This window comes from Lutra lutra, chromosome 6, assembly GCF_902655055.1.
Source record: "Lutra lutra chromosome 6, mLutLut1.2, whole genome shotgun sequence".
Classification (NCBI taxonomy): domain Eukaryota; kingdom Metazoa; phylum Chordata; class Mammalia; order Carnivora; family Mustelidae; genus Lutra; species Lutra lutra.
In genome coordinates this window covers 7,442,130-7,461,527 of record NC_062283.1, presented here as the reverse complement: position 1 = coordinate 7,461,527, position 19,398 = coordinate 7,442,130, and the positions used below count along the sequence as shown (strand labels likewise).

Below are 19,398 nucleotides of genomic sequence, written 5' to 3'. Positions count from 1 at the left end.
AGGCACTGAAATTTTGGGTGTGTCTTCTTCATTTTCAAGGCATAAGCATGCATGTTTGTTTGTTTTGGACTTCAACCTGCAAGTGATAATTCTCTTACTTCCACTTCTTGGTCTCTTTACTTACTCATATTCCTGTCCCTACATGTAGTTTGCAGAAGAAAAGCTACATAAAGTCAGGCTGTGTTATGGGGCTTGAAGAAATAGCGATCAGCCCTTCTTCATTGTGTTTATCCCAGTAAACATTGTGATGCCGACGTAGGCAGGAGTGCCGGTGCTTAGTTTTCATGAGCATTCCTACACTCTAGCATTGGCCAGTAGCGATAGTGTGTGTGTGTGTGTGTGTGTGTGTGTGTGTGTTCCTGGAATTCTGTACTTCCTGAGTCAGAACAAAGTGTTCATGTTACAGAAGCACTTTTACTTGAACACACATGCTTATTGACGGCAGTGATGTTCCTTGAGAACTCAGCGAAAACAAAATCGTCAGTAATCACTGAGTATCTGAAGGTAAAAGGAAAGGGAGGAAGAAGGGGTGCAGAATTAGCCAAGATGTGGCAGAGGTCATTACAGGGTGTCTGAAGCGTTGGCTTTGCCTCTGTGACTTGGAAAGGTTAAGGACAACTAAGAGTTACTGGAAATGTTGACACTTAGGTAGTTAAGAATATTGTAGAGTTTTCATCTCCATTGTTCATGGTAGACTTAAATCATGATTGGAGACATTGCTGTAGCCAAACCATGTTGGTTTGCAGTATTTATGATTTAATTATTTGCTCCAAAACATGTCTCTTTTCTAGGATGAAGGGATAAAGACTCCTCATTTTCTTTATGTGGGTGTTTATTTGGTTGTGGCCGTTTATAACCCTGTGCAGTTGGCATTAGTCGTATTTTCTGGCTGCCCAGCACCTTTTGAACACTCTTGGAATGATTAGCATGGTTCCAACCTTGCAGAAACCACGTCCCCAGGACAGAGCTCAGAAAGCTAACCTCCTCTGCTGGAGAGCATAGAAATGTGACCTAGTTTCCACCAACATGAATTTGGAAGTGAGCAACTTGCGGGTGGAGGGTCCAACTATAATCCCTTTCTTGCTAGCAGGAGGAGCGGTGTCTGCTCTTGGAAATGGCCATGTGGACAGGCTCTCATGTTGGTGTCGCAGAAAAAAGGATTGTTTTCTCATTAGGCCTCTTTGGCTTTGTATTATACACTGTTCCTGGAAGCTTAATGTTGAGCCTCATTCTCAGTGTCCTTTTAATACACTCGTCTTCTGTGTGATTACTCAGAATCAGCTGCTGCTGTTGCTTACAACTAAGTAGTTGAAGGCTGTCTATGCCCATTTGGCATCGTGGAGCAGCTCATTAGGGCGCCCAGACTAAATTTGGTTTGGCCACGTTTCACTGACAGGTCAGGGCAGAGGACAAGAGCTAGGCTAACACTTGAATGAGTGATAACATTTTTAGGACTAGCCCTAGGAGGTAGGCACATAACCGAGGCAGGGAGACTGAGCCCGGGTTAAAGGTTTGAGCCCACTATGGGAAAAGCTGAACTCCAGAGTGGGCTGAGGGTACAGATCAAAGTTGATGAAGTGACTAGGATGGGTTAGACTTAGGCCAGATTGACAAGTTAAAGTATATGTAATTTTTGTCTTGGTTTTAGAAAATTTTAGGTTTCAATACCATTTTTTTTTTTTTTGTTCTGACTGCCTTTTGTCCTATTTCTAAGACTATAAGTCTTAAAGTTTTAGAGAATCAGGTTCTTTGTCGACTATATACAGAAGTAACTAAATCAAAATTATTTTTATTGTTCTTAGGATTGTGTATGCCCATCCACAATTCCATTTAGTTAGTATTAAAACAATGATGCTAATTTTCTAATAGTTCGTGAACAGTGTTCCCAGGAAAGCACTTACAATGAAATATGCTTCCAGAAACTATATACCTATAAAATTACTATTCAGATACTCTTAGTTTAGCAGATTCATTCTCATATTGAGAGTCCCACTTACCCTTTAATTAGAGAATTACTGACCCCGTGATTGAGGAATGTGGCAGTCAGGAGGCCAAGTTCCTTTAGTAATAGGATCCCAATTGCAAAATGCCTCATTTTCTTGAGATTCAGATGGTTCCCTTAGTTAAAGCCTCTCTCATATAAAACTGAAAGTTTCTTCCCTAAAATTTCTTATTACAAAAATAAAAAAATAATCATAATAGTAGCTTTCATTTATTTAGTGCTGGGTCCAGTCTTTGTGTTCAGGGTATCACGCAAATGATTTTTGACGACACAGCCAGACCCTTTGTTACCTGTATCTTACAAAGAAAATAGGGCTCAGAGAGGTCATGTGACTCTCTCATGGCTCTCCAGGTCTATGTTACGTTGACGTTTCAGAGTAATTTTGAAGGAAATTGAAGGAGCCGAAGGTTTTTTTCTTAGGAATCATTAATTGCTGCTTATCCTGAACTTCATAGAATCTGAGTGGAAAAGCCCCATGGCCCGTCCGCATCTAGGTCTCCCAAGAATTGTTCTTAACCCCTGGATCAGCTTTGTGGCTTGATTTCACAGGCTATTGAACTTCTAGCAGCTGGTGACATTGGACATTCACTTCATTTCACTCCCTATTGAGAAAGTCCTTTTCCTAGATGAGTTTTACTTTCTCTGGTTTCCATTCCTCATACTTGGCCAAAGCAGCACATGGCTAAGAGAAGGCCCAGTGGAGTATTTAAACCCTCTTTGACTTGTTTCTCAGTAACGACAGTAATGTCTATGATTTTCTTGCTTTAGGAAGGAGGAATATGTCAAACTTTTCAACGTTTCCTCTCAGACTGGGAGATGCTGGGCCTGATTTGCAGCTAGTTGAGAAGCCCTAATATGTTTGCATGCTGTAAGTGTGAAGGATTGCTGCCAATAGATTTTCCAGAACTGTGTGCATAGAAGCACAGAATATTTTGAATAAGGCGTAACAGGCTATTTGAACATAATTCAAACTGGTTTTACGATAAATGCATACATTCTGAGGCAGTGCCAGAGAGAAGAGTGATTTCAAACTTATTTAAATCCTCTGGTTCTATTTGAGGAACAGACTCTGTTTTTGAATAAATCATTGCCCCCCCAGCATTCAAAGGGTTTGCTGTACTTGCCATAATTAGTCACATATTCAAAATGCAGACACAAAAGGAAGCACTGTAGAAACCTTTCCGTGTTTGAGGTGACAAAAAAAATCCTGATTTTGAAGTTTTTCTTTCTTTACCCTCTTATGCTATCCCTACTTGCCGAGAAGTTGGTGTGGGGCTGAGGGAGAACTGAAACCCGTGACCTCACCTGAGAAGGACACGTGAGGGAGCAGGGTCTGAATGAAAACGCTGAGTCTTCATACATGCAGTAGCGTGTGTGTGCATGAGAACGTGCACGCGTTCCACTGTTCTGTGGAAAAGGGTAGAAGCAAGCTGCTACCTTAAAAGAAAATAAGGTTAAACTGAGGGCTGCTTTATTTCCCTGTACCCAGCATCCGTACAGGGCTGTGATCGGTTGAGTCAGACACCTCCACGCTTTATCACCCAGAACAGGAGTCCGCCGTCTATAAGGTCTGCCTGATACCAGCATGACCCGACACCAGTGTGAGAGCAGACAAGTAGGGCTTGACTCTCTGAGCTTAACTTCATTCAAGCAATAACTCTCTCGTGTAGGCAGCCTTTGTTTATTACGAAAATCAGTTGTTTTAGTGAATCTAAATAACGCACGGAAATTTCCAGCATTTACCAAATGGTTTGTAGTTTAAACCGCATCTGTATGTCATCTGACTTTGTGTAGTAAAATGAAGGGATGACATAACTTATGTCTAAGATGTATGTCTTGAGTTAAGCTCTAGGCATTCAGAGTATTTATTAGGTAGAGTGGTATTTGACTTAAAAATGTTCTGTTAAGGCAGATGAGAAGTTACAAAAGAAGACAAAGTGATTTTAAAAGGGATTTGAGGGGCGAAAGCATGCATGTGCATATAAACTCTTAGCTATTTAAGATTTCAAAATCCTAATAGAGAAAATTGGTTAACATACTCACCTGTTATGTTACATAGTTAACTCTCTGGGTTACGCTGTCAATATTATGTTAGTGGTGTTCAGAAATGTACTTACTATGGGATATAATGTTATAAGAGCAAAAAACCATAGTACTTTGTTTAATAAATTTTAGGGTACACTGATTTTTACAGTTAAATGGGGATACTTTTATATCCAAATGAGGGTACGTCTTATTACTGAGGGAGTTTTAAAATTATTTGGAAGTATTTTGTGTTTTTTCCCCTTTAGAAGTACATTGTATAAAGTATATTTTCCTTTTTCCAGATTTATTGTATAATTGACCTATAACAAAAAAGGTGTATTTTACATTGTTGATGTTTTAGGTTTCATTATATACAGCAATCCTCCTTTAAGTAGATATTATCTATTAATCTATAATGATAAGAATCGGGATGATAGTAGTACCACAACCACTTGTCAAAAACACCAAGCCAGTGCTGTTGGTTAGTAAGTACTATGACTCTTTGAAAAATACTGGCAATCAGATCAATTTTATTTCTCTCTTTTATGATGGAATGATGGCCTACCTGAAAATGGGAGAGAAATTCACATTAACTACCTTGACATAAGTGAAAAACTGACAGTTTCCAGTATATTTTTACCAGAAGAATTTTAGGAAATTGTTGAAAGATACCCTTAAAGAGTTCCACTAATAGCCCGAGGATGGTTTTCTATAGATAATATCATTAGCTTGAAACAGTACTTCATTTTACTTAGTAATTGGAGTAAAAAAATATAGAAGGGGATAAATTGATGGTGTCAAGAGAATAAAAGATTCTGAATTAACTGTGGAAGGTTTTGTCAAAACATCAATAGACACATGGTATGTTGGCCTATAGAGTTGTTTATGTAAAGAATGGAGGCTTGGCATTAACCCCTCAGGGGAAAAATCTGGGTAGCACCTCTCAGAAAAATTAAAAGAAATCAAAATCATTTGATTAAACAGAAGAATCTAGAGATTAGGAGTTATGAGGAAAAGAGGTATCAGCTTTTCTCCCATTCCTGTTAACAGAGAGTAAGAATAAATGAATATTAATGAGCGGAAAATGTGCAGGTTGGTTGTTGTGATGGTACCAGAAAGGAAAGGAACATCTTTTCTTAGGAATTTCGAATGTGGTGTATAATTGCATCTGATAATAATGGTATAATAGTCTCTACAAATGATATACTCCAAGATCCCCAGTGGCTTCCTGAAACTGTGGCCAGTACCAAACCCCATATGTACTATGTTTCTCCTGTGATAAAGTTTAATTCGTATATTAGGCTTAGCAAGAAAGTAACAACAGGAATAAAATAGAACAATTTTAACAATATGCTGTAATAAAAGTTACATGAGTGTGGTTTCTCTCTCTCCCAAAATGTCTTATTATACTATTATTCACTCTTTTGCTTGTGATGATGTGAGAAAATAAAATGCCTGTGGGGTGGCACGTAGGGAAGTGACTGACATAGGCACTGTGACACAGTGTTCGGCTACTCGCGACTCTGACAACATGTCAGAAAGAGAACCATCTGCTTCTAGATCACTGTTGACAACGGGCCGCTGAAACCACAGAGAAAGTACAGAAAGTGAAACTTCTGTGTGAACTCATTTGGTAAATACGTATTGAATATCTTCCGCCGACAAGGCTAGGGTTAGGTGCTGATTCCCGTTTAAATATAAGAGACTGCTCCAGGGAGGAGATGGAAAGTGTCCCTCCTGGCTCTGGGGCTTTCTGGGAAGGAGTTAGCAGGCTAAGTGAAACTTCCCGAGCAATGGAAAACCTAGATGGGATTCTTACGGGGAGGAAACACACTAAAAGATGTTACGGAGAGGATCAAGAATAGAACAACTCTATAAACTTCGTCACCCTTTGATGTCAATTAAGCTGACCTTCATATTAAGTATCTTTTGAATATTCCTTACAAAATGTCAGGCGAAGCATGAGAAGGTTAGCAATGCTGCTCATATTTTCTTTGTCATTATTTACAGTGCATTATGTACACAGTGTAATCCGTCAGCCAACTTTAATTTCATAAGCTATTCATTGTGTTTAAACAGTGCCTTTCTTATATTAAATATTTATGGCAGTCTTTGAGAAGAATACATTAAAATGGCAGATGGGGGTCATTTTAAACATTTCCTTGATTGAAAGAAAGGGACCCTCTCGTGAATTTATAGTCTGCTTTCAAAGAAAGTTCACAATGTCTGATAATAACCCAAGGAGGCAAGAATTCCACCAATTCCCAGCACTGTGATTGCAAAAAGCAGCGGCTGCAAACAGGCTTCATGCTTCAGCACCTCCCGTCTTAAAACTCTATGCAAGGGCACTGAAGAATGGTGAACAAAAACATTTACAGTTGTATTGCCTATTAATAATTCAATAGGAGTACACCACTTTTGCATTAATATTACCTTTCCATCGATTTTGAACCACGGTAACAAAAATAAAGGGAGAAATCCAATTTTTGACCCTTGGTGGACAGGAAGATCTATCCTAGACTCTGGAATTCTAGAGCTTGGAAGCTCCATTGGGAATCCCATCCTAGGTGTCTAGAAGAGGGATGTGCTTTTTCACTTTCCTGATTGCTGTTTGCTTTGGTAACGAGTGAGCCCAAATCTAGGAACGTTAACAGTTTTTTCCCCTCAGAATGGTGTCTTCTAGTTAAGCTTAGAAGAACTATACATCTTTAGTTATATTATCTTCTTTGGTAATCATCATAAAAACTACTCTCTGGGGGCACCTGGGTGGCTCAGTTGTTAAGCATCTGCCTTTGGCTCAGGTCATGATCCCAGGGTCCTGAGATCAAGTCCCACATCGGGCTCCCTGCTCTACGGGAACCCTGCTTCTCCCTCTCCCACTCCCTCTGCTTGTGCTCTCTCTCTGTCAAACTAATAAATAAAATTGTAAGAAAAAAAGTTAAAAAAAAAAAACTACTCTCTGTCTTTAATAGCTACTCTCTTTTCTTGGATATAAAAAGTAAATCTGCAAAGTTTTTGAAAATTCTTGGAAGATTATTTATTAATCTTCATGGTATCATTTGACTCTTGAGTGTCAAGATGCTTCTTTCCTAACCAGTCCTATTCTGTTTTTTCTTTCTTTAAGATTTTATTTATTTATTTGTCAGAGAGGGAGAGAGAGAGAAAGAGAGCACAAGCAGTGGGGAGGGACAGAGGGAGAAGCAGGGTCCTCTCTGAGCAGGGAGCCTGATGTGGCCCTTGATCCCAGGACCCTGGGATCATGACCTGAGCTGAAGATAGACGCTTCACTGACTGAGCCACCCAAAAGCCCCTGTTCTGTTTTTTCCAAGAAAATGGTCTGTATTTGATGGAAAAGGGACATGATTGTCTCTGAAAGTGCAGTTTCAGAGACAGTTACTTTTCCTCTCCCTGCCTTTTTAGCATGGTTCTTCAGGTATATGATCACAGAATCATTCCAGGTGTACAAGTTAGTGATTCACCACTTGCATACATCACCCAGTGCTCATCACAAGTGTCCTCCTTCATCCCCGTCACCCGTTTCCTCCATCCCCCCACCCGCCTCCCCTCTAGTGACCATCAGTGTGTTCTCTACAGTTCAGAGTTCCGTTTCTTGGTTTGTCAGACAGTTGCTTTAAGTGTGTATTTCATTCAGTTTGGGAAGAGCTTTCAGAACCTCAAGCCAGAGACGTTGTGGCTTTTGGAGTAAGTACTTACTTACGTCACTTGACAATCAGCAATGACCATCCTTGGCTGACAGAGTAATTATTTTACAATTATGTGAAATGTGTGGGTACGTTGGACTGCCTTGGGCAGTCTGATAATTTCAGAGTTCCTTTAAACTTGTACTTCTCAAGTAATTGTTCAGCAGTTATTAAGTGGGATTGTGAAGAAACTGATTTTCTAGTGGTAAAAATTATAGATCTTTATTTTCAAACATGGCTTGTTTATGGGGGTACTTGGGGGGCTTAACCTGTTGAGCATCTGACTCTTGGTTCAGCTCAGGTTATGATCTCATGGTCCTGAGATCGAGCCCTGCGTCCGACTCTGGCCTGGGTGTGGAGTCCACTTGAGATTCTCTCTGTCCCTCTCCCTGTGCCCCTCCCCCTGCTAACACTCAATAAACAAATAAACAAACAAATAAATAAATAAATTTTAAAAAGAACGGAAGCCTTGTTCTGTGCACTGACTGTGGCATCTCATTTGAAAATGTAGTCCAGGAAGTTTTCCACAGATGTGCTTCTAAGAATCTATGAAATCCTTGAACTGTTAAGAAGTATTTTATATGTGGCTTCCTTTTAAAAGGGGATCCTTAAACTTCCATCAGTGTCAAAGGGGATGTTTAATGCAGACAAGTTGAGCTATATAGCCTGGTCTAATCTCCTTGTTTTCCAGATGCAGAAACCCTTTCTCTTACTGTGGACTGTCCCTGGGGTTTCCAGTATCCATTTAGAATTTAGATGTCCTGATCCTGGAATTGGAAAAAAATATGAATTTTTTTCCATACAAAAAATGTATTCAGCCTAAAGTACGTATGAACCAGTGTCCCAGATTCATGATATCTAGGGCATATTTTCTTGCGTTCCATCTTAGCTTGAAGATAGAAAGAAGAAGAAGAAAATATGGTTTCAGTCAGTCAATATTCATTACATCTTATAAGTGAAATGATGCCTCCTCAACCTAATTTTAACTCTATGCAGTAGAAATGTAGCCTCTCCTTATTCTACCATTTGTTAGAGTAAATCCTGGCAGTTCCAGACAACGTGGAGGGTTCCCAGTAGACAGTGAAAGGTTCCTCACTTAAGATCCAGACTCGATGGGGTTGGCTTTCCTGAGCAGATTAGTAACAGATGGTTGAATGTAGGCAACCACTCGTCTCCTGGTTTCCTTTGGGGGTTCTCCAGGTCTTCTTTGGACAGGGGGCACATAAAGGTATCCCGTTCATCCTGGTAATAAAGGCTAGCCTTGGGGGAAGGATAGTGGTCTACAGAGCAGTATAATGTAGGAGAAAATGGAAGGGAGAACCCAGAAGGGCTGAGATGGTCCCCAGCAAGAGCAGATGTGGGAGAAATAAGATCTACTCAAGAAGGCGGTGAGATAGCAGTATTCTAACGTGGGCAGTTTTTCATCAGGAAGGAATGGTGGCAGATTGGATGTTTCCTCTGAATCTGAATCTTATCTCATCTTTGAATAATCTTTCTGTATTTCGATATCAGGAGTAGTGACTTTGGCTTTTTGACTTATTCTTTTATTTCCATAATCATCAAAGTAGGGTGTTTTGCTTATTTTTGTAGCAGGCCTGGCATGGGCTGATTCATTCTTTTTGTCTTTAATGGTGGCCGGCACACACAAGTCCTGAAGATCTGCCCCTGTCTGCGTCAGAGGTCAGTGCAGGTGTGCTCCCCAAGATGGCAGACGGGCTGTTGAGACCGTAGCCGCACCCGCACGTCCCCCAAACACCACCTTGTCAGCGTCTACTGTCAGACCTAAGAAATACAAGGACCAAAGGCACCGATCTGGCACAGTTGTTTTCAGGGTGTGAGCTCCTGGCTTAGGATTTTGGTACTTGTTTAAATACTATGAAACCATATTTTCTTTTTTCCTTTTAATTTTGACCCATCTTCCTGAAGTTGGTTTAGAAGAAAATTTCCATATCAAATTGATTTGGATTTTCTGAATCAAAAGCGTAAGTGATTTCTGAACTTCTTTTCTTGACAAAAAGAGCCGAGAAAAGCTTCATTAAAACAACAAATCTATTTTTAAAAACACTTAAGTGAGTTAAAAAGCAGACTCAAACCAAACTAATGAAAGCTATTTAGGAGAAGTCAGTTGAAGTGGTTTTAAGCATTTATCTCATTGCTTTTTTAACTCCTTGACTGTTAACACTATAAATGTGAATCTGAGAAAAATTAACTTGTTTTTGAACTCTATAAAAAGTATTTTTTTTTCTTTTAATTAACTTTATTGTTTTTAAAGCCCTGTATCAAGCTCTATTTCTGTGCTTGGGTAATTCCCATTTGCAAATGGGGCAATTTATGCATATAGGTCTGAACAGGCTATGCCACAATTATCCTTTTTATTGTAACTTTACTGTCAAAGAAGTAGTTTTCTTCTCCAAATGGAAATTCCAGAGTAACTCATATGCCTTAGTAAACATATTGTCATTTCCAATTTCCCAAGGCAATGGCCCCTGGTCCACCAAACAAAACCCTTGTTGAGACCTGGGATGGGTCCACAGCCCCTCACGATTACTTTGTTATCTCATGTAATCATAACAATTGTGAACATTTGTTGTTTACTCTGGGAGTTGTTTTGTATGGATTATCTCATCTAATCTTTACAGCAGCCCTGTGAGGTGTGGGTATAATTTTCTTCGTCTCACAGTTGAGGCAATCTAAGACACATGTAGTTGACTTATGCAAGGCTACGTTGCTAGTGCATGGCAGGGGCAGGATTCTAACCCAGGCTGCCTCTAACTAAACTTACTCTAGCACGGGTCACCGTGCTATACTGATATGTAAGGATGTACATTTGTTGGGATATATGTACTGTTTTTCTAGTTATACATCATTTATTTGTACATACATTAAAGAAGGAGAGGGGCGAGGGGAGAGGGAGAGAAAGCAGGGGGAGGGGCTGATGGTGGGGGACAGAATCTCAAGCAGACCCCCCGCTGAGTGTGGAGCCACACGTGGGGCTCGACTCTGCAACCCGCAGTATCATGACCTGAGTGGAAACCAAGAGCCAGACGCTCAATGGGCTGATCCACCCAGGTGTGCCCCTTGTCACAACTCATTTTGAAGCTACTTCAGCTTGGAGGAGACACTGTAATAATTGGCCCTGCTCCAGGTTATCAGGTCCTGTGCAACGTGGAAAATCTATCGGTTGTTACAGTTGAATTGTAACAATCCCAAGTCACTGTGCCCCGTTTACAGACCAGTCTCAGGAGATACTAATCTTCTCATTGTCCTCTGGCTGGTAAAGTGTCGGCACTGGGGTGGTGAGCCTGCCCTGGCCGCTGGCTATCTCCAAACAAAGCTATCCTGCCGTCGTTGGGCGGGAACTATTCGGACAAGCCACACGGAGATTAAAGTGCAGATTATCTCTAGAACACTTTCTAGAAAGTGATTTCCTACCCACAGAAATAGGAAAAAAAATTTTGTTTTAAAATTCCCAGTTGCCCATCAAGTTGCATATGTAAAGTATTTCCCTCCTGTCTTACCCATGACTTTCCTTCCCTCAGCAAATATTAGTTAACTATTTGCCGTGTGTGGTAGTCATTGTGTGACGAGCTGAGAGCACCTAGATGAATACCGCGCACACCCTGACCTATGAGAAGCTCCAGCTCGCTTTGACGTCCGCAGGTGAAGGAGGAGAAATTCACAGAATCTCCAGGGCATCGATTTTACAGTATAGATTGTCTCCACGCGTTTACGTTCTGTCCCTGTACTTAGGACTCCCATACCCATAGAATCTTCTGTCGTTGTGTCACATGCTCTTGAGCGTCTGACTCTTGATCTCAGCTTGGCTCGTGATCCCCAGGGTCGTGAGATCGAGCCCCACGTCGGGCTCCATGCTCAGTGCGGAGTCTGCTTGTCCCTCGCCCTCTCCAGCTTGCATGTTTTCTCTCTCTCACTCTATCATAAATAAATAAATAAATAAATAAATAAATAAATAAAATCTTTATTAAAAAATCTGGAGCTTATATTCCTTTTGGGGATTAATAATTGGGAAGTATGAAATCATTGCGTGAGAGTTAACTAAATTCAAGGAGGGAGTTTTAAATGTCTTGTAAAGGCATGAAATCTTTTTTTTTTTTTTTAGGATTGTGTAACTAAACATATTTAAGTTGCTGTATACTCTTCTGAGCCCTAAGCTAGCATTTCTCTAAGTGCGGTTATCAGGATCGCCAGGGTTTGTGGTCTTGGACATCTCAGACATCTTGGACCTACTTCATTAGAATCTTGTCCACCCTTCTCTCTTGAATTTTTAACATGCATTGGGGAATACTTAAACTCAGTAGCACTAGACGCCCATTTTTCTTGTTGATTTTGTTTGTATTTAAGCAGAAGCAGAAGAAACTCTGGTTTGGGTAAAAAAGAAATTGTGAAGGGATTCCTGATACCTTGTGAGCCCTGTAGGAAGCCTGCATAGATCTCCGTAAATTGAGTTGATGCAATGCCTTCTGGCGGGACAACCTTCCTTCCTTCCTTAACAAGCAGGAGTTTCTTCAGTGGCTTTAAGTAGGATAAATCCGGATTCCCCTACACTGAATTCCAGTCTTGAGCACTCTCACTTCTTAGAGAACCTAATTTCCCAACCAACACTAAAGATGTTCCCTTAAAAATGGTGGGAGAGTATTTTTACTTAGTTCCAAAGAGGCCCCTTCTTCTGATAAATTCTTGTAATCTACACAAACTTCTCTTAGGGGAAGTGAGCCAACAGTGTTAACTTTTATTATATGTATATTTGCTCTGAGCCAAACCCTCTACTAGGTATTTTTTGTTACTGAATTCAACAGGTTTAAGTGAAAGGGTTATTATTTACACTCAGGTCGACTCACCCAAAGACATCGAGTCAAAGGAGCTAGGAATCAAACTTTGGTTGGCTGAATTCAAAACTGTATAAATGGAAGACCATGCTTCCCACTCTGAATCACAAAAAAATCTGACAAAGCCACCGTCTTTCCAAATTTATAATCCACAGAGTCGCACTGAGTAAAAGGATTTTCTTCCTCTGTCCTGAAAAAGGGTGATCTCCTTTCTGAATGTAAGTGTTTACCTTACCCAGGAGAATAGAGTACCATTTGCCGTGGGCAATAAGATTGTTGTTCCGTCTTTCCTTGGGCTCTTACAGGATTAGAATAAACAAAGGTGATGTGTATGTCAACAACATTGTTTAGCCAAAAGGTGACAGTGTCAGTGTGAAGGAATGCTTGAGGATAGTTGACTCTAAGAAAGTGACGAGACATTTATGAACTAAAACCAGAGACTCAAAATTAAGAATGCCTCTGTAACTGTAACTTTAGCACATTTGCCTGAATGTTATAATGTATTCACTGTAAAGTCTAGAAGCCTTATAAATATATGACTGGCAGTCGCCTCAGGCAGAAATCTTTTACTGATGCAATGAGATAAAAGTAATTAAGCTACATGTAGACTGATGGGTAATTAAATCCATGTGAAGCATTTTGTAACTAATTGCTATGTTCTAATCACAGATTGCTTTCTATTTGTCAAGGTAAGTGTATATAATTACACAGTCCTTATTTTCTTTAATCTGAAATCATCCCAGTTGGGTGAATATTTTTAAGCACTCTGAGTCTTAGAATATTTGGTACATTTCTTGCATAAAGGTATTTTGCATATTTTATAATTTGAGGGCCTTTTATGGTAAAATAGCTTTTAGTGTCACAGCAATTCTGTGGTCAATAACAATTTCTACAACCTAGGTTCATTGTTCAATTTTTAATTTATTTATTTTTTTAATAGTAAGGCCAATTTGTTATTTACTGAATGCCAGTAATGTTCAGAGCATTATATGGACCGTGGTACTAATCACAGTAGCTTGAAAAGACCAAGGATCAGTAAGTGGATTTAAAATAGAATATTTCAAATGACTCCGGTAAAACAAATGAATAGCTTTGAGGGTGGGAGAGTCCCTGTGTGGGAGAGCAGCACCTGGCAAGATAGGGCTGTAACTACTTGGCACATCATAGCAGGTATCAATCACTAGGCCGTTTCTGGAAAGAGGTCTGGAGGGGATATCGTCTCCTGGTGGGAGCAGAATTTTAGATGTGGACACCCACTCAAAGCTTGGTTTTTTGTTTTGTTTTGTTTTGTTTTGTTTTGTTTTGTTTTTGTTAATACAAGTTGCCTCTGCTGCTACATGAGGCTAGACGCTGTGCTTCTGTGATGCAGGACCGGGGCCGCCTTCATATTTGTGTTCGAAGCATGGTGCCTGGCCAGCGGATCTCCCTCAGTTAATGTTCGTGGAATATGTTGACCGAGAGGGAATCCACGATCACGTTCTGAAGATTTTCTTCATTTGTGAAATTCCTTGTCTCACTCACTGCTTGGATAGATCTTTAAGGCACATTATAAAGCACTGCATTAAAAAAAATTTTATTTAGTTCACTTTTTGTACATGCTTTTTCTTAGATGAACTGTGTAACATCTTTTTTTTAAATTGCTAATGACTTTTAATAGCCTTGTAATTTGTAATGAATATTCTTTAACTTTAGTCTTCTGTAAGTGAGAACTATCATGAGAAGTATGGTTTCCTAAGGCAACGTTGAAGTATATTCATTAGGGGGCCAGACACTTTCCCCCCCTCACTCTTCCCACTGTCTTTCCTCCATCTGTTAAAGCTGTCCCATCTGGGTGCAGAGCTGGGGGTCTTCAGGCCACATCCCAGACCTGTTTCCCCGCCCTCTGACCTGGAAGAGCTTCTTGACAACCTGCCAGCAATTTCTTTCTCAGATATAAATGCTGTGTTTGATTCCTATCCACCACTGTACCGCATCCCATAATTTCTTTTTGTATTAGTGAATATAACAATAAACATAGGTGTGATATATTTTATCCTCATTACGTCTGAGTTTAATACCTCAAGTATAGAGTATTCTTTGCCATTGCTAAGGCTTCTCATAGATATTGGCTCGGGTCCTGGTAACCATTTCCTTGTCTTGATGTTCTTCCTTTATTTATTTATGTATTTTTTATTTTTTAAAGATTTTATTTATTTATCTGACAGGGAGATCACAAGTAGGCAGAGAGGAAGGCAGATAGAGAGGGGGAAGCAGGCTCCCCGCTGATCATAGAGTCTGATGCGGTGCTCGATCCCAGGACCCTGAGATCAGGACCTGAGCCAAAGGCAGAGGCTCAACCTACTGAGCCACCCAGGCGCCCCTTGGTGTTCTTTCTTTTTAACTTTTACTTTGAAATACATCCAGGTTTACAATAATGTTGCAAAAATAGTACAGAGAGTTAGCGTTTACCCTTATCCACCCTGCTCAAAAGTGAATTATCTTCCATGACCCTAGTACAATGATCAATACTAGAAAACTAACATTGGTCTAGTACTGCTGTGTAATCTGCAGACGCTATTCAAATGTTCCCCATTGTCCCACAGAGTTCCTTTTTCTGGCCCAGCATCCCATTGAAGAAGCCATCTGACATGTAGTCATTATGTCCCCCCAGTCTCTTAACCCCCCGTCTGGGGCAGTATCTTATCCTTCCTCGTCTTGCATAACGTTGATGTTTTTGAACGGTGTGTACTGGCCATTTATTTATAGAACCTCTCTCAGATGGGTTTGTATCATGCTTTTGCATGAATAAATTCGAATTATGTATTTTGGGCAGGAACACAGTTAAAGTGATGTTGGGCACTCTTCAGGTCATCCAGGTACATGACATTGACATGGCTCACTACAGGGGGGGTTCATTTTTATCATTCAATCAAAATTGCATCACCAGGTTTCTCCCTTATGAAGTTCATTATTTTTCTCAGTAAGTACCCTGCAGGGATAAACTGCAAGACCATGCAGTTACTTTGTTTGTCTTCAACTCCTGCTCACCAACTTTAACATGCATTGGTGATTCTTACCTCCAACAGTTATTACCGCGGTGTTTGCAGACAGGGATTTTTCTATCTCTCCTCTTAAATTGAGCAATTATGTTATCAGGAGTATCTGTGCTTTTTCCCTTTATTTATTTATGTAAGTGTAAATATTTATTTTATTCTGTGCTTCAAATTCCATTAGTATCATGATTTATATTGTTGCTCAAATTGTCCCAGATTGGCCATTTGGCAGTGTCTCAGACACCGTTCTGTTGCAGGAGACACATCGGTAAACCAAACAAATGAAAATCTCAGTCTTATTGTAGCTTTCATCTTAGTTAGGGGTGGTGTGGAGAGACAATATACAATAAGCATAATTAGAAATAAATTATATAGTATATTAGAATGAGAAACTTCTCTCCATTTTTCCTTCTGCTGGGTCCCCCTTCCTTCTATATTCACTGAGTAATTTCCTCTCCATGGATTCTGTTGGACATCTTTAAAATAAACAATGAATGAAAGAGACCCTCTGGGACCTCACCTTCATCCATCGCCAGCTGAAGTCACATGAAATAACACAAATGAATAAGGGAATTTCCAATTGAGAATACAAAATGTTTTTCACAAGGGTTTTGTAGAATATTTAAGTGAATTCAGGTTTGAAGTATCAAAATGGGTTTCCCTGGAAGAGATTTGTCAGACTTGATAGAGTTAAATTAACACATTTTAAAAACTTAACCAACATACTTATAAAAAATAACAGTAATCTGGTGTAACGGGCTGAGTTTGGGCCAGTGTAATTACCGCAAATACTCTGTTTTCTTCTTAAATCATTTCTCCGTGGTTAGACAATAATACCACAGTAATAGGTTGGTTGCAGGAATGGAGGGAAAGGTGGGGAGTTTCCTTGTAACAGTTTCATGGAGGGTTACTGGGGGTAGTAAACATTAGTTTTCATTAAGTTAGTATGAGTGGTTTGGTGATGATATTTCCTTTTTTCTCAGAGAAGAAGAGTTGTGTAAGTCAGACTTGGAGATTGGGAGCTTTTAAAAATTTCTTATTCAACTCATGTTCTGATTAACAATATACGATTCACATATCTTACCCATTTTCTATGTTTGTTTTCTCATGGTGAAGTTATAAGATAAATAATGGTTTACAATCAGAGGCAATTTGTAGATCTTTGAATATCTCATGCTCGGAAATGCTATTTGCAGCAAAAACTACATTACTGGATATATATTTCGGTAGTGAGAAGCTCCACACCCAGTCTGGAGCTCAGTGAGGGGCTTGAACTCACGACCCTGCGATCAGGACCTGAGTCTGACACCTAACCCGTGGAGCTGCCCAGGTGCTGCTGAGTAGAGTTTTAAATAGATTAATGATCTTGGTATTTTCTTGAATATTGTGAACTATATAAAATGTGCAAGTCCAAGCTGACTTAAACATGATAACACAAAATCGTAGAACTATAGAATTGAGAGTTTCTTAATCTCATTTCTTATTAACTTCAGTATTTTGCAGTTTTCTTAAACTACAGCAAGACAATCAAGTAGAGCGAAACAAGCATAAGTAAATGAAATATAAAATATATAAGGTATAACATCTTTTACCTATCAGGCTATTTAACTGAAGAGTTTTTAGTTTTTTCTTGATTATTTAGGAGAAAGTATAATTAAAGTTGAAGTTCATATTAATTCTTTCAGTTCTTCATTGTAGATAGTTGTACAGGCTGTGTGACAGTGCTATCCAATAAAAATATAATGTGAACCATGTAAGTAATCTAAACTGTTTAGCTAGCCACGTTAAGAAAAGTCACGAGATACAGGTTAAATTTATTTTAGAAGATCTCTTAATTAACCCAGTGTATGCATATGTAATCATTTCAACTTATAATCAGTATAAACATTCTTAATATTTAAATACTTTTTTCATAGCTTCAGCATTTGTACACGTACAGCACAGGTCAGTCTGCACTAATTGTATTTTGAGTGCTCCTTAGCCACATATGGCTGATGGCTACCATATTGGATAGCTCAGGCTGATACTCTTAATGCGTCTCATTATTTATTTATGCTTTGTTTTGGTTTTCTTCCGTCATTTCTTATTTTTAATGCTACTAAAGCTTTCTTTCTTTTGTGATTTTAGTTGGTACTTGTCATATTGCCATAATTATAGTCAAAGTTGTATAGAGGTTGTCTTTGATTCACTGAATTGGCATTATGTTCGAGTTCCTTTCTTGGTAGTTAAGATATTAATTCTTTTCCCTGCTCTACTACTGGTTTTATATAACTTTGGGAAAGTCCATTTAATCTTTCTGATCCTCAGAGTCTCTGTTTATAAAATGAGGTGAATAAAGTCTTGCATTTTCTAACCGGACAAATGTGATTTTTACAATTACCTTTGTGTTTGTTACTCAAGTACATCGATTAATTATCCTAATATGCATTGTGTTAGGCATAGTACCCAAAACAAAAAAAAATCGAATGGAATCTGTTTTCAGTGAATCATGGTGAGTGGCCAGTTGGTAGATCACGAAGAGAAGAGAAAAGTGATCTTAATTCACTCTCAAGGATAGAATTATTAAAGTCTTATATCATATCTGGAGACAGATTAGAGAGCCCTGAATTGGAATAATTGGGGCAAGGAAAAAGACGAGGTCATTGGAGTATTGGGTTGTTGTTCTCCTCAGTGTCACCAAACAACTGTATTTTATCTTTCTTTGAAAAATGGAGAAATAAGAAATTATCATTTTTACCCCTGCAAGATGGTTATTTTTCAGTGGCATTCACATTTTCCCCTTAGGCTAGAGGAGAGTTAACATTCTATTTTTAAATACTGAATATTAGCTATCTAGAGTAGCCTCAGATAGCAGAATTTAATAAAGGTCATTGCACTTAATTATGCTTATAGAACCACTTAAATTAAAGCATACTGACTTCGTTGGTTGATTTAGCTTCTTTTCAAGTGTTTTATGAAACAGAAAAAAAAGATGGACTTTACCAATATTTACTTAATCACAAGGACTATTACTTGTTCACATTTTAATTATAAAACATTTCCAAAATATATAAAATTAACACAATTAGTTAGAAGCTAACAGTTAAAAAATTACTAGTTGTATCAAATTCTAACATTTTATCATATTCAATTCAGACCTTTTTAAAAACTAAAGATAATATTGAAGTCTCCTGTGTGTATCTTTCCATGATTCCATCCATAGTTTATTATAATTCCCACCATTTCTTCTTTCTTCTTTTCCTATCTTCTTCTGGATTAAGTATTATGATTCCATTTTATCTCCACTAATCCCATGTAAGCTATACCTCTGTTTGACTGACTGATTGTGGGCTGCTCAAGGGTTCATATATACACATTTGACTTACCACACACAGTCAGCCTTTAAATAATATGGCACTCTTTCATTATCGTATGAGAGCCTTATAATTATATACTTCCGTTTATATACTTCCGTTACCTCCTTCCTTCTCTTTTTTGTGTTTTTTTTTTTTTTTTTTTGCATATAGACCCCACAATATATTGGTGTTATTTTAGCTTTAAGCAGTCAATTATATTTTGAACTGATAAAAAGTGAGAAAAACAGCTTTTCTATATACCCACAAGTTTACCAATTTCTGATACTGTCCTTTCCTTTGTGTATTTTCTGGTGCTCTTCTTTCCATCTGGAATCATTTCTTTTCTGCTTAAAGATCTTTTTTTCTTACTCTTTAGACTAATGGTCTGCTGGTAATGAATTCCCTCAGCTTTGTCTATAGTCTTTATTATGCCCTCATATTAATAGCTATTTTTTA

The 19,398-nt window shown here is 38.8% G+C and overlaps 1 protein-coding gene across 3 annotated transcripts in view; it reads left to right on the top strand.

Moving 5' to 3' along the window:
- The window catches only part of CDKAL1 (CDK5 regulatory subunit associated protein 1 like 1), a 708,279-nt gene that overhangs the window by 371,200 nt on the left and 317,681 nt on the right, over window positions 1-19,398 (top strand). The gene's annotated exons all lie outside the window — the stretch shown is intronic.